This window comes from Trachemys scripta, chromosome 4, assembly GCF_013100865.1.
Source record: "Trachemys scripta elegans isolate TJP31775 chromosome 4, CAS_Tse_1.0, whole genome shotgun sequence".
Classification (NCBI taxonomy): Eukaryota; Metazoa; Chordata; order Testudines; family Emydidae; genus Trachemys; species Trachemys scripta.
Genome location: NC_048301.1, coordinates 122946321 through 122959586, shown reverse-complemented (window position 1 = coordinate 122959586; position 13266 = coordinate 122946321). Strand labels below are relative to the sequence as shown.

The following is a 13266-nucleotide window of genomic DNA, read 5'->3' as shown; positions in this document are numbered from 1 at the left end:
CAGAATGGCTGTGCAAGCCGTCAGCCAATCAGGGAAGGGCCTACTGAGAGCCAATCAGGGCCGAGATTAGAGCCAGCCAATCAGGGCTAGGCTAGGCCCTATATAATGGCTGCCCAGGAGAGCAGCAGGTCGTCTGTCCCAGAATTTCATGGGGGAAGGTCTGTCTCCAGAGCAGGAGACCAGCATCTCGGGCTGGGCAGTACTGCATCTGGCCATCCGGTGGCCGAGACAAATTGTAACCGGCCCTTGAGACAAGGGGCTAGACTTTGGGGGTTGCGGTTGGCCACCGAGGCAGGTGCAAGGACTGTTGCTAACCCCCGCCCCTGGAATGGGGTGAGGATGGACTAGTGGGCACTGCTGGAGGGGCAGTGGCCTGAAGGGCAGTGTCAAGCGGTGAGCAACGCGGCTCCAGATGCCAATGGAGAACAAGAGAAGGATGGGATGCTGACAGCAGAGGGCGTTCCCCATCAACTGAGCTAATTCCCAGAGCGACCAGCGGGAGGCGCCATGCTGGTGAGTCCCAACCCCGTGAAAACCGCCCAGCCCTATTGTGGGCCCACTGCTACCCTGCAGACTCTGGTCAGGACCAGACTGGGCCAGCTGGAGTGGCCTCCCTCTGAGTGGGAGAGCGAGAAGGGGAAATGGAGCCCCCTGGCACTCACAGAAACTCTCTCCCCTCTCTGTGGAGCAGGGTTCTTCCCTCTGCCCCCCAAATTCCTTCATATGGGGCAGGACCTCTTTCCCTTGCACCACTCCCCTCCCCCCTTTCCTTGGTCTACCCCCGCTCATTCCCGCTGCGCCCAGGCAGAACTCTCCCTGCCCCATATGGTGCAGAAAAGCCCTTGTGTCAGGGCCACAGCCCCACTGGAGCTCGGAAAGCTCCACTTTTGAGGAGGTGGGGGTGGGACAGAGGCTCAGGGCTAGCTTCACCTCCTGCCCTTTATTCTCCCCTTGGCCCTTCTATGGGGTCTCTGGGTGTGACAGGAATAGGAGCCTCCTTCCAGCTGTCTTCCAGGCCCTGGGATCTGGCACAGCCTCCAGGACGGGCGCTTCCTGTAGCTGAGCCACGTCAGGGAGCAGTGGGGACGGGTCACCTCGTCCCAGCAATGCCGGCTCTCAAAGAGGCTTAGATGGAAGACCCCAGTCCCTCATGGAGGTAAGAGCCATCTACTGCTTGGGGCATGTGGGTCGCTTGGGGGAGAAATGGCATCCCCGATGCATAGCCTGGCTGGGAGCTTTCCCGACCCCTGGATCCCAGCCCTGGTACTGAGCCCTATTTCTCCTCATGATATCCTCGTTTTATTCTCAGAGGCTGTGTCCAGGATCCTGGAGACTGTTGCTTGCTGCAGGAGGTTTGAGCGGGGAGAGATCGCTCACTGTCACAACCCAGGGGTCTCCAACCCGGGTCTGCAGGGTTCATGGGAGCAGCCACGCTCCAACCCTCCACCTCGAAGCCTGCTGAAAATTGCTTCCCTCGGACCCATGAAGTTCAGCCCCAGTTTGAGGCTCCACTCCTGAGGTCCTATTGGAGGAGTCCCAGGAAAGCTCCCTGGCCCTGCGTACGACAGTAGCAGGAACACGAAGCTGACTGAACACCAGGCCTGCTCCCGGTTCTGGACCATGCGCTGCCTGGTTCTGCTGCCGCTCCCCTGGCTTGATTTCCTGGCATCTGAGTTGTGGTGGTGATAGCACGTTTGTCTTTTGCTGCTGATCTTCCAGTACCCTGACCCGGCTGACTCTCCACTCCTGTCATGTGAGTGTGGACTCTGGCTCTGACCAGTAGGTCTGGCTGCCCTTGACCCAGCCGTGATGTTCACTTTTGTACAATTTCTCCAATGCCCCTTTCTGCTCTCCAGCAAGATACACCAGTCCCTTGGCTCCCAAAGTCCCAGTTGCCCGCTATTCAAGGGCTGAGTGGTAGTGCTTGTCTTGCCACCGCCCCCACCCCGCCTGCTTTTCCTAGGGGAATCTCCCTAGAGCAGAGGAGAAATCTGCTCTTCTCTTAGCATCAGTCCCACCCTGGCCTCAGCTCGGCTACTTTGTTGACCTGGGGTCAGGCACCACTTGTGAAGCCCTTAGCGTGGGGGTGGAGGTGGGAGCAGAGGCTGAAGCTCTAGCAGTTTCCACCAAAGAACACCCCCCTGTCTTTCTATGGTCCGGCTAGGGCTCCCCATCCATCCTGGAGCTGAACCCCAGATGGGAGCTGATGGATTGTCCTTGGTGGGCCATGTTCTTGTGTGTGATGAGAGGGCCAGGAGCAGATGCACCACGCCTGGCCAGGACCAGGCTAAACAGCCTGTAATGCTAGGTGAGTCAAACCATGGCCACAATACAGACCCCCTGGGCATCCATGGAGACTGAATCTGGGCCCTTCACTACCAAGAGCACAACTCGTTCCAACTTGAGTCATGACGCTGGTGACCCCTGCCAGCCCCTCTGAGGAGGGGGGTCAGTATTACCCCTGTTCGCTGGGGCATAGAGATAGAAAGCAACTGGCTGCAAGGTCACACACAACGTCCCTGACAGAGGCAGGAAGGAAGCGTGAGACTGATACCAGTCCAGCTCCAACCACTAGACTCCACCCATTTCCAAAGTCAGAGAACCCAGGAGCCCTGACTCTGACACTAAGCCTTAAATGACCAGACCAACCTCCCTCCTACTCAGGAAGCCATAGAAAGGACCATCTGCTGAGCTCCCCTTGGCAATGCTGCTGTCAGAGACCATGGCTAGTGGGTGCCAAGTGCCTGAGCAGGGAACTCCTTGAGAGCCTCCTAGAGACTCGCAGGTGTTTGACTGTTACCCTCAGGGAGCCGTGGCAAGAGACTCTCCGGCTCTAACAAAGGGTTTCTGTTCTCCTAGACAGTCAGCCCGTGAGCCCAGTTTGCAGAATGTGGAAGAGCCCTTTGGCGAGGCGTTGGAGGATTCACCATGAAGGCGGCAGCAGCGGCAGTGCCTGGGTCCCCATGGGCCAAGCCTCCACTCCTGCCAATCCAGGCTAATCTCCCCCTGCTCTCAGTGGGGTTTGGCTTTAGCTGCTGGGCCTGTGAGCCTAGACCAGGGGTCTCAAACTCAAATGACCACGAGGGCTGCATGAGGACTAGTTCATTGGCCTGAGGGCCACATCACTGACACCCCACCCCTTGCTGCCCCTGGCCCTGCCCCCAGAGGGGGCAGGAGGGGTGTGGCAGGGGCTCAGGGCAGGAGTTGAGGTGCAGGGGGCTCAGGCAGGGAGTTGGAGGGGTGAGGCAGGGGGTGCAGGGTGCAGGCAGGGAGCTCAGGGTAGGGAGTTGGGGTGCAGGAGGGAGTGTGGGATGTGGTAGAGGGATGGGGTTCAGAGAGGGGGCTCAGGGCAGGAGGTTGGGGTGCAGGAAGGATGTAGGATGTGGCTGGAGGCTGAGGGTAGGGAGTTGGGGTGCAGCAGGGGGTTGAGGTGCAGGCAGGAGGCTCAGGGCAGGGGGTTGAGGTGCAGGCAGGAGGCTCAGGGCAGAGGTTTGTGGGTTGGGGTGTAGGCGGGAGTGCGAGGTGTGGCAGAGGGTTGGGGTGCAGGCAGGGGGCTCACGGCAGGGGTTTGGGGTGCAGGATGGCATTGGGCTGTGGCCTGGAGCCACTTACCTAGACAAACAGCCCCGCAGGCCGCGTGTTGGAGACCCCTGGCCTAGACAGAGCACTCAGGGATTTCCATCAGCCTGCTCAATGGCGAATGCAGCCACCCAAAGAAGGGAAGAAGAATGGAAGTGAAAGAGTAAAGCTGGACCATCCCCTGAGCTGCTGCACTCGAGTGAGCAGAGCCGGGGAGAGAAGAGGGAGAACTCGAAGGTGGCTGGCGGCAGTAGGGAGGAGAAGCAGTTTGGGAGCCAGGAAAGGAGAAATAAATAGTTAATGACAAATGCTGCCGGCTTTCTCTTGTGTGGTGAAGGGTTGAAAAGGGGTCTCTTTACTATCAGGCTAAACTTTAAAATAGCTGTGTATGGATGGGGGGGGGGTCTATAAAGGTAAGAGGTCATTCTAGGGGCTTGAAGCCCCAGATTCTGGGGCTATTGCCTCCTTCTACCAGCTGATCTCAACCCAGCAACTCCCTCAGGTGGTAGCAGTAGTGAGCTCTTGTCCTCCTTTTCTGGACTAGCCACCAGAAAAAGGACACGATCCATGTGGCCAAGGAAAGAGAGAGGCAGTGTTGCCTGTTAACATGGCTCTTGTGGGGGAGCACAGTAGGTTACTTTGGACTAGGTAGGAGCCATGTGTCTCCAAACCTGCACCTCCCGAGGCTCCAGAGACTTCGCTCCCGATCCCAGAGCGTCCTCAGAGTCTTAAAGCGCCAGATAGAATCTGGCTTCTCCCCCCACCTCAGCAGTCCAGAAAAAGTGATTTGTAGACATGTTCTGTGTCCTCTCCTGCCACACTCCCCTGTTGGTGACTAATGCAGTCACCGAGTCCATGCTCGGAGATTAGGGAACACTATTTCACTAGGAGGGTGGTGAAGCACTGGAATGGGTTACCTAGGGAGGTGGTGGAATCTCCATCCTTAGAGGTTTTTAAGGTCAGGCCTGACAAAGTCCTGCCTGGGATGATTTAGTTGGTGTTGGTCCTGCTTTGAGCAGGGGGTTGGACTAAATGACCTCCTGAGATCTCTTCCAAGCCTGATATTCTATGATGTCTCTGTCCCTCTTTTATACTCTTTCAGTTGCTAGAAAGATCGGGGCTGTGTCATGGGGGTCAGGCAAGCCCATTGGTCAGGCAGTACCCCACTGACTAAGTGCCCTCTCTCAGAGAGTGGATTCTTCCTGATGGGCCATCAACACCTTTCTGGCCCTCCTTTGTTTCTTCTGTAAAGCTGGCTGTGGGCGTCTCCCAACCTCACAACATATTTCAGAAACACACAGAGAGCAGAACTTCCCATACAATGACAGCACATCTAATCCAACAGGTTATTAATGTTCAACAGATCCAGACATTTTACATACCACCTCACAAGGCATGCAAAACATCTCATAATCATATCACAGTGGTGAATACTGTGTGCTACTGAGGGATACAGCATGCCAGAGTGTCAGTGTATCATGGCCAATGGCAGTAAAAGCCCAAAGGAGATGCTCCCCTGGAACAGCCTTTGGTGACAACAAGGTCCCCACTGAGAACTTCAGTGCGACTCTCTGCAGCTGTTACCCAGCTGTCCCCCCGCCCTTCCGCCCCCACCCCCAGCATCACCTGCAACTCAGTGCTTTTTGAGTGGCTTCATGCTGGCTGCATGCCTAAACAGCAGATAAAATCTGCCAAATCTTTTCTTTCCCAGAAAGAGCCATTCCCATGTTTCTTTCGATTTCCACCCGCGTCAGCCAGGAAACAAACCCAATGGAAAGTGGAGGGTGTCACGGCCGTGATGCACTCTGAGAAAACCCAACAGCATTCACAGCTGGCTGTGTAACTTTTCATTGTCTGATCACTGCCTTCCTGCCTCCCAGCCTGAGATCGAAAGTGAAGATGTGGGGTGTTGAGAAGTGGCTTGCCATTAGTAGGGTTCAGAGTTAGCACCACATTGAGGTGGACTGAGGCCAGCTTGCTCCTCTCTGATAGTTGTTGTGTGAGGCCCACTACAGACTCAGGCAGAAGTTAGTTTGTTCTGGAACAGCCTTCTAAGAGGAGCGGTGAGGGCAAACAACCTAACTGGCTTCAAGACTGAGCTTGATAAGTTTATGGAGGGGATGGGATGATGAGACTGCCTATGATGGCATGTAACCGATCTGTAACTGCTAGCAGCAAAAATCTCCAACAGGCGGTGATGGGACACTAGATGGGGAGGGCTCTGAGTTACTACAGAGAATTCTTTCTCAAGAGTCTGGCTGGTGGGTCTCCCCCACAAGCTCAGGGTCTATCTGATCGCCATATCTGGGACTAGGAAGGAATTTCCCCCAGGTCAGATTGGCAGAGACCTGAGGGGAGGGGTCGCCTTCCTCTGCAGCACGCGGCACAGGTCACTTGCAGGTTTAAACTAGTGTTAATGGTGGATTCTCTGTAACTTGAAGTCCTTAAACCACGACTGGAGGACTTCAGTAACTCAGCCAGAGGTTAGGGGTCTATTACAGCAGTGGGTGGTGAGGTTCTGTGGCCTTCAATGTACAGGAGGTCAGACTAGATGACCTTCTGACCTTAAAGTCTATGAGTCTTATTGAGTGGTTCACACTTAATGTAAAGAACCAAAACCTGGGAAATACCAGACAGGGGACCATCAAACAGGAGTAAAAAGCCTCAGCAAAGAGCTCCAGGATACATAGCACGGCTCATGTGGCAGTGAGTTCCAAAGATAAAGGACCCATTCATAAGATCACATTATCTGAAGAAGCCACCCCAGAGACAGCTGCATCTCAGCGCTGGGCAAGCCATCCCCATGTAGTGTTGCTGTGCTACTGTTCCTCAGCTGTTCCACCCCAGAGGTGACTGCATCTCAGTCCCAGGTGACCATTACCCAGCAGTGGAAAGAGTTGAATATTTGCTAAGGGTTTTTGTTTACAGTTCTAAGAAATACCTCATTTCTGAGAAGAGGCAGTTGGGATGTCATTTCTGGATGAAGAGACAATGGTAACATCCAGAAATTCACAAACTGTCCCCCTCCTTCTCCCCCCCCCAAGGTTGGTCACAGTTCTTGGCACTTTCAGTGCTCTTTAAAGCACGTGCACTTCCAGACCCTGCTGCTCCGAAGAGCCCGTGGGGGGATCTGGGGAATGAAGATTCTCTGCACCCTCCAGTCTCTGTCACTTGCTTTTCCAGCCTGGCCCCACCTCTCCGGGCCCCTCTGTGCTCCCCTCCCACACGCACACTGCCTCCCATCCCCTCGCACTACAATGTGAGAGCAGGGCCGCCCCACCCACCTTCAAACCCCTGCCAGCTGGGCTGCTGGAAGGATAAGACACAGGGAGTTACGCTTTTTTTCTCAGACAAAATTTTGCCTGCACGGAGAGAAGCTGAGATTTGGCCGGCTAAGAGCAGGGGGCGAAGGGGGGAGGGCATGTGGATAGTTTTTGCCCCAATCTAGTCCATCCCTCCCAAGGAGCAGGATTGTCCCCCCTACTCTATCCCCCCCGCCAAGGGGCAGGATCGTCCCCTCTGCTCTATTCCCCCAGGTTGCAGGATTGTCCCCCGCAGTCTATCCCCCACCCATGGGGCAGGATCATCCCTGCTTGTTCCCCATGTTTCAGCCTCCCTAACTGTGCTAGGGCATTGCCAAGTCACATGAGAAGTCTTGGCTCTCTGTGGGTGGAAATTCCCAGCGGGTGGGGGTGTGGGACAGGGTCAGTTCGGCCCTTGCCCTCTGTCCAGCAGAAAGATAGGCTCAGACAGCAGCTAATCTACCCCCAATGCTGGGTCTGGCTCATGGTGTGATTTGAAACACTGTCAAACTCTGACCAGTTCAACCAGCTAAAACCAGGGCAAACCCCTGGGCCTGTGGAATCCCCTAGAACAGTGGCTTGTCTTGCGTTAGCCGCGATCGGGACATTTACAGGCACAAGCTAATCTATGGAAGGAGAGCCGGCCCCTCAGATGTTCACCCCCCCACACACATAAATGAGGGGTTCTATATATTTGCTTGCCGGTTTTTGGAGCCGCTTTTCCAGCCCTTGCCACTGGAGGGAGAAGCTGGAAAAGGGGCTCCAAAGACCAGCAAGCAAATATAGAGAACCCCTCTTTTTTAGGGGGCTGGCTCTTTCCGTGGGTTAGTTTCTGCCTGTGATGTGCACTGCTTTGCCTTATCACAGCGCAGCAATCCCAGGCCTCCAGCATCTGGGGATTGCAGGAAAACCCCGACTACCCTGTGAATCTGGCAACTTTTCAGTGGATGAAATCCTGATAGATTTCGTCCAAAGAGGGAGGGAAACAAAATTCCCATCTTCTATCTTGACGGGGGCGGGGGGGAGGGGGTGTCCACTTAGGATGAAAAAACGAATTGGGCCGGCCCTGGTGCTTGCTCAGGAGACATCACTGATGGTAGGACAGATAGAGCCGGTCCCCTTTGGGGCCCATTGGTGGCTGGGAGGGATCCCAGGGTAGGAAACTGGGGAGTCTCCAGCAGAAAAAGAGGAGACTTTGGTGCTCTTGGACCAGAGCCCAGCGTTAGGGGAGTGGGGTTGGGCCAGGGCGTGCACTTTCCCTTTTCTGTGCCTCAGTTTCCCCCACTCAATGCCCAGGGCTCTGTGGGGGTGAGAGGGTGAATTTGCTCTCACGCCAGCTGGAGGAAAGCTCAGCCAGTCAGCACCCAGCTCACTGCATGATGGGAAGGAAGCTATTTCCTTGTTAGGCCCTGAGCGTGGCCTTTCCTAAGGCCGAGCTCGGTGCTTCCTGGACTCGGGCTCCAGGAGCCCCTGTGTCTCCCCAACTGCCCTCGGCAGCGAGTCGGACTGAGATCAAACTCCTCTCAGAGGCTTGTGCCCCTGCCAGGCATGGCACTGGCAGTGATTAGCCCCTGGCACATGGCGTCAACCAGGCCGTAGGCAGCAGAGAAAAGTCCAGTGTCACAAACAGCCCCAGCGCTAGGGTAGGCTGGGCACAAGCCAACAACACGCGCTGTTATACGGCCAAAGAGCATGGGACATGCTTCCAGCCCAGTGTGGGGTGGGTGTCTCTCCAGGGACTCAGAGACGCTGACAGAGTGTAGGGGGCCATTGGGGATAATCAGCTGGACGTGAGCCCCCGTGTGACAGTGTGGCCAAAGGCGCTAAGGATGCCCAAACAGGGGAATCGCGCGTAGGAGCAGAGAGGTCATTTTACCTCTGGATTTGGCGCTGGTGCGACCGCTGCTGGGGTCCTGTGTCCAGTTCCGGAGCAGTCCAAGAAGGATGTGAATATATTGGAGAGGGGGCAGAGGGGGGCCACACGAATGGTTAAAGGATTACAAAACGTGGCCTGGAGTGACCCCAGGAGCTCAAGCTGTTTAGCTTAGCAAAGAGACGCTCCCACCTCCAGGGGTGACTTGACTCCAGTCTAGAAGCACCTACGCGGGGATCAAATATTTAATAATGGGCTCTTCAGGCTAGCAGAGAAAGCTCTAACGTGACCACATGGCTGGAAGTTGAAGCTGGACACATTCAGCCTGGAAAGAAGATATCCATCTTTAATAGGGAGGGGAATTAACCATGGGAACAATGTACCAAGGAGTGCGGTGGATTCTCCCTCGAGGTGGGATGTGTTTCTAGGAGAGCTGCTCTCGTTCAAACAGGAATTAACTGGGGGCAGTTCTCTGGCCTGTTATCCAGGAGCTCAGCCTTGGTCCCTCCTGGCCTGGGAATCTACCAATCTCCGCCATGACTTCTTGGAATCCATCTTCTCGCTCTGGTGCTGCCCGGTGGACAGGGACACAAAGTGGGCAGGTAAACTGAGTCACGCAGCTTGTTCACAGAAATATTCCCATGTTCTCTCGCTCCTCCCCAGACTCCTGCTGCCAGGAAGGGGCACACCTGGGCTAGAGATCAGCCGTCCTCCAGCATAACCTTATTGCTCAGCGTGCCAGGTCCTGCCACTCAGCGGGTCTAGAGAGATGGATCAACTCCAGGAGGACGTCACCTGCTCCATCTGCCTGGATGTCTTGGACGACCCCGTCTCCATCGAGTGCAGCCACAACTTCTGCCAGGGCTGCCTCGTGGCTCACTGGCGCGGGGTCTCGGCCCAGGGCTACCAGTGCCCCGAGTGCTGAACTCCCTGCTCCAGGGACAGGATGACCCTAGACACGCGGCTGAGAGCCCTGGTGAAGAAAATCACAGAGCCCCTGAGGGAAGAGATGGAGCTGGTGAGACCAGACAGGCTGAATCAGGGGAAAGGGGCGCAGGCTCTCACAGGCCCCAGGGCGGGGACTGGCTGGATCAGGGGGTGGGGAATGGGACACGGGGCCTTTCCTCTCTAGTGGGCGCAACCTCTGATTTGGAGGGCAGGGGACTAGATGGCTCACGGGAGATGGAAATGGCTCAAGAGGATCTGATCTGAGGGGCAGGGACTAGTTGGTTCAGGGGATGGGAATGAGGCACGGGGCTCTCGTCCAGAAGCAGGAACTGGCTGGCTCTGGGATGGGGTCCAAGCTCTGACCCTGCTCTGTCCCTGCAGCAGGGGCCGTGGGCTCAGCCAGAGCCTGGGCGCCCGGTGCAGCTGGTTCGTCTGGATGACAAAGGCAGCCTGATCCTGTACGAGGAGGCCCTGAGCCTCTGCCTGGAGCAGGGTGGGGTGGGGGACGCTCCCGTCTGCCTGGTGTCCATCATCGGGGAGCAGCGCTGGGGAAAATCCTTCCTGATGAACTGCCTGCTGCACCGGCTCCAGAGCCCGGTGAGTGGGGACAGGAGCCCCAGCTATGGCCCCATCGCCTGAACCAGAGACCCCACCCACCCCAGCCAGGGCCCTGCCCCTTGCAACACAAACCCCACCCACCTCGGCAAGGGCCCCTCCCCCTCCATGACTGGCCATGCCCCCTACAGCAAAGTTCCCCTCTCCCCAGGCAGGGCCCTCCCGCTGTACCAGGCCCAGGGCAGAGCAACTGAGGCCCCACCCTGCAGCCATGGCCCCCCCTGTGCACCAAAGGCCTCACCCTCTGGTCGTGGCCCCTCCCCCTGCACCACAGGCCCCACTCTCCAGCCATGGCCCCTCCCCATGTACCACTGGCCCCATCCTCCAGCTGTAACCCCACCCCCAGACCCTTAGAACTCCACCTCCTCCCCCAGTGTCCCACCACCCTGCCCCCTGCACCCTGCCAGACCCAATCCCCGTTCCCTTCTGACCTTGCCCTGGTCACCCCCTACAGGAGGCTGTGGATGCGTCATGGATGGGCCGAGAGGACGACGCCCTGGGCGGGTTTGAGTGTCGCAATGGGACAGCCACCATGACGAGGGGCGTGTGGATGTGGGACCAGCCCCTCTGGGTCCAGGCCCAGGGGAGGAGGGTGAGTAGGGGAGGGGAAAGAGAGTGGTGTGGGGGGAAGATTCTAAGGGGAGCAGGGGGCTGGAGTAGTGGGGAGGAGGGAGGGGAATGGGGGAGTCTGGAGGGGGCAAAGTCCTGTACAGAGGCAGGGGGACGGGAGGGGCTGGAGGAGGGGGGAAAGAAATGGACAGATGGGGATAAGGTCCCATCCCTGTAGTTCCCTACAGACACACTGGGATGGAGTTGGGGGTGGGGGGTGTTCACAGCTTGAACCTCCTCCCCCAGGGCCTGTCTCCAGCCAGCGTGCCCAGGGCCGGCCCCAGGAAGCCGGGCAGCGGAGGAGCCAGGGATGGGCAGGGGCGAGGGTGGCATCAGTGCAGGGCACTCGTCGCTGTGGCCGGTGGATCTGTTCGTGTGTCTGTCCCTGCAGGTGGCCATGTTCCTGGTGGACACCGAGGGCTCCCTGGACCTGCAGCGCCGCATGGAGACCAGCATCAAGCTCTCCGTGTTGGGCATATTGCTCAGCTCCTACTGGGTGGGGGAGCCGTGCTGCGGGGGACGGGACTGAGGGCTCTGCAGGGGGTGCCGTGCTGTGGGGAGCGGGGTGAGGGGGCCAGCAGGGGGGCTGTGCTGCGGTGGGGTGAGGTGTGGGGTTGGCAGGTGGGCTCACCTTTTCTTATTATTATTTTTCAGATCTTTAACATTTCCAGTACATTTAAGCAGACGGAGGCAGATTATTTGGAGGTGGCTGGGGCAGAGGATACACACAGCTCTACTGACACGGACCTGCCAGCCAGGTCTCTGCTGGGGGGACCCAAGACCCTGGGTGATTTAGGGATTGGAGGGGGGCAGTCTAGAGGCTGTTATTGATGTTTAGAAAGTGCCAGAGATCTTGCCCCAGGCTGGGATTCGAGCAATGAGTCTGAACAGTAATACGTGAGCAGTAATTAATCAAATATTAGTGACTATCATATTTCTGGTTCTTTATCATTACCTGGTGGCTATTTGTCATTAACCGATTAGCTCTGGTTCTCACTGCTGAGTGCTGGACCTGCTGGGGGGCTGGTGGAGAGGAGACTTTTGTGTCCCGGTTCACTCCCCTAAGTGATCTGAAATGCTCCTGCAGACTCAGGTTTCCGGGAGGGTCAGGTAGCCTTGTGGTAGCTTTGGTGACCCAGAGCTGAGGTGGGTGGAACCAGGGCTGACGAGGGGGGGGGAACCAGTACAAATTACCGGGACCTGGCGGTCCGAAAGGGGGCCCGGGGCCCAGCGGTCCGGAAGGGAGTCTGGAGCCCAGCTTTCCCCCCCTCTTGTTGGCCCTGTTTAGCTGGTCCGCCCTTGCTGGGGGTCCCGAACCCGCTCTCGGTGGCCCTGGGACCATGCCACCATGGAGCAAGGGGTAGCCCAGATAGAGGTGCCCCCAGAAATCAGCATTTCTCACAGAACGTGTCCAGCCAGAATGTCGTGCTCAGCCAAGTCAGGGCCAGCAGAGTTAAGGGAAATGCCCGCCCAACCGTACCTCGGTCTTCTTGGGCTGGCGCTCCAATATACCTGTAGCACCCAGCCCTGCTCTCTGCCTGTGCCCCATATGGGGCAGGAGCCACCTGCACATGTCCTGTACCCAGACACTGAGTCTGGATGGGTAGGAGCCAGCCCTGGGCACCCTGCATCGCTCTGCGTTAGTTAAGGGATTGTGATGGGAAAAATGTTCCATTGGAATCTTCCCAACCAGCCCTAACCCTAAACCTATGTCCCATCCCCCAGCCCCACCTCTGTGTGTGCTTCATTCCCCTCCCTGCATGCCAGGGGTCTATGTGCCCCCCATTCTCCCTGCTCAGCACCCAGAAGTCCCTGCTACCTTCCTTGCCCAGAGTGATTGGCTCATTGGCTGCTGATGCTACTCACCGGATCTAAATGGAAATTGGGCTTTCCCGTTTTCCAATTTCCCCCGCCCCAAGTCAGTAGCGTTCTTTCAACTGTTGCCCAGCGTCTCCCCTGAAATTTGGGAATTGATCAGATGTGGTCTCAAAAAGTGATCACGATACAGACAGACAAAGAGAAATGCCATCCGGTTGTCTTTTAGGCCTTTTACTTCACTTAGCCAATTAACTAACTTGTATAATTGGTTATTTTATATTCATTAATAGCTGCCAGTTATTGATTATTTGTGAGTCACTACTGGCTATTAGCTGTTTGTTATTTCGTACCCACCATTAGTTGTCAGTTGATTTTATAGTGACCATGTGGGGAGATGGAAAATAAAAGTTTTGTTGAAAAATGGAAAACTGACAAAATCAGAATGTTTTCATGCCAATTTCCACTTTCAAAGAACAGCCAAATGTTAGCATTTCTTGGGTTTCTCTCTGCACGTTTTTGGGT

General features: G+C 56.5%; 1 long non-coding RNA gene across 1 annotated transcript; it reads left to right on the top strand.

Annotated features, from left to right (window-relative positions):
- Positions 1-8: 8 nt before the first annotated feature.
- On the top strand, positions 9-3125 carry LOC117875772. The gene is made up of 5 exons (XR_004645348.1): positions 9-513; positions 985-1156; positions 1310-1753; positions 2165-2308; positions 2860-3125. It is a non-coding gene; the product is annotated as an uncharacterized LOC117875772 (long non-coding RNA).
- The last annotated feature ends 10141 nt before the right edge of the window (positions 3126-13266 follow it).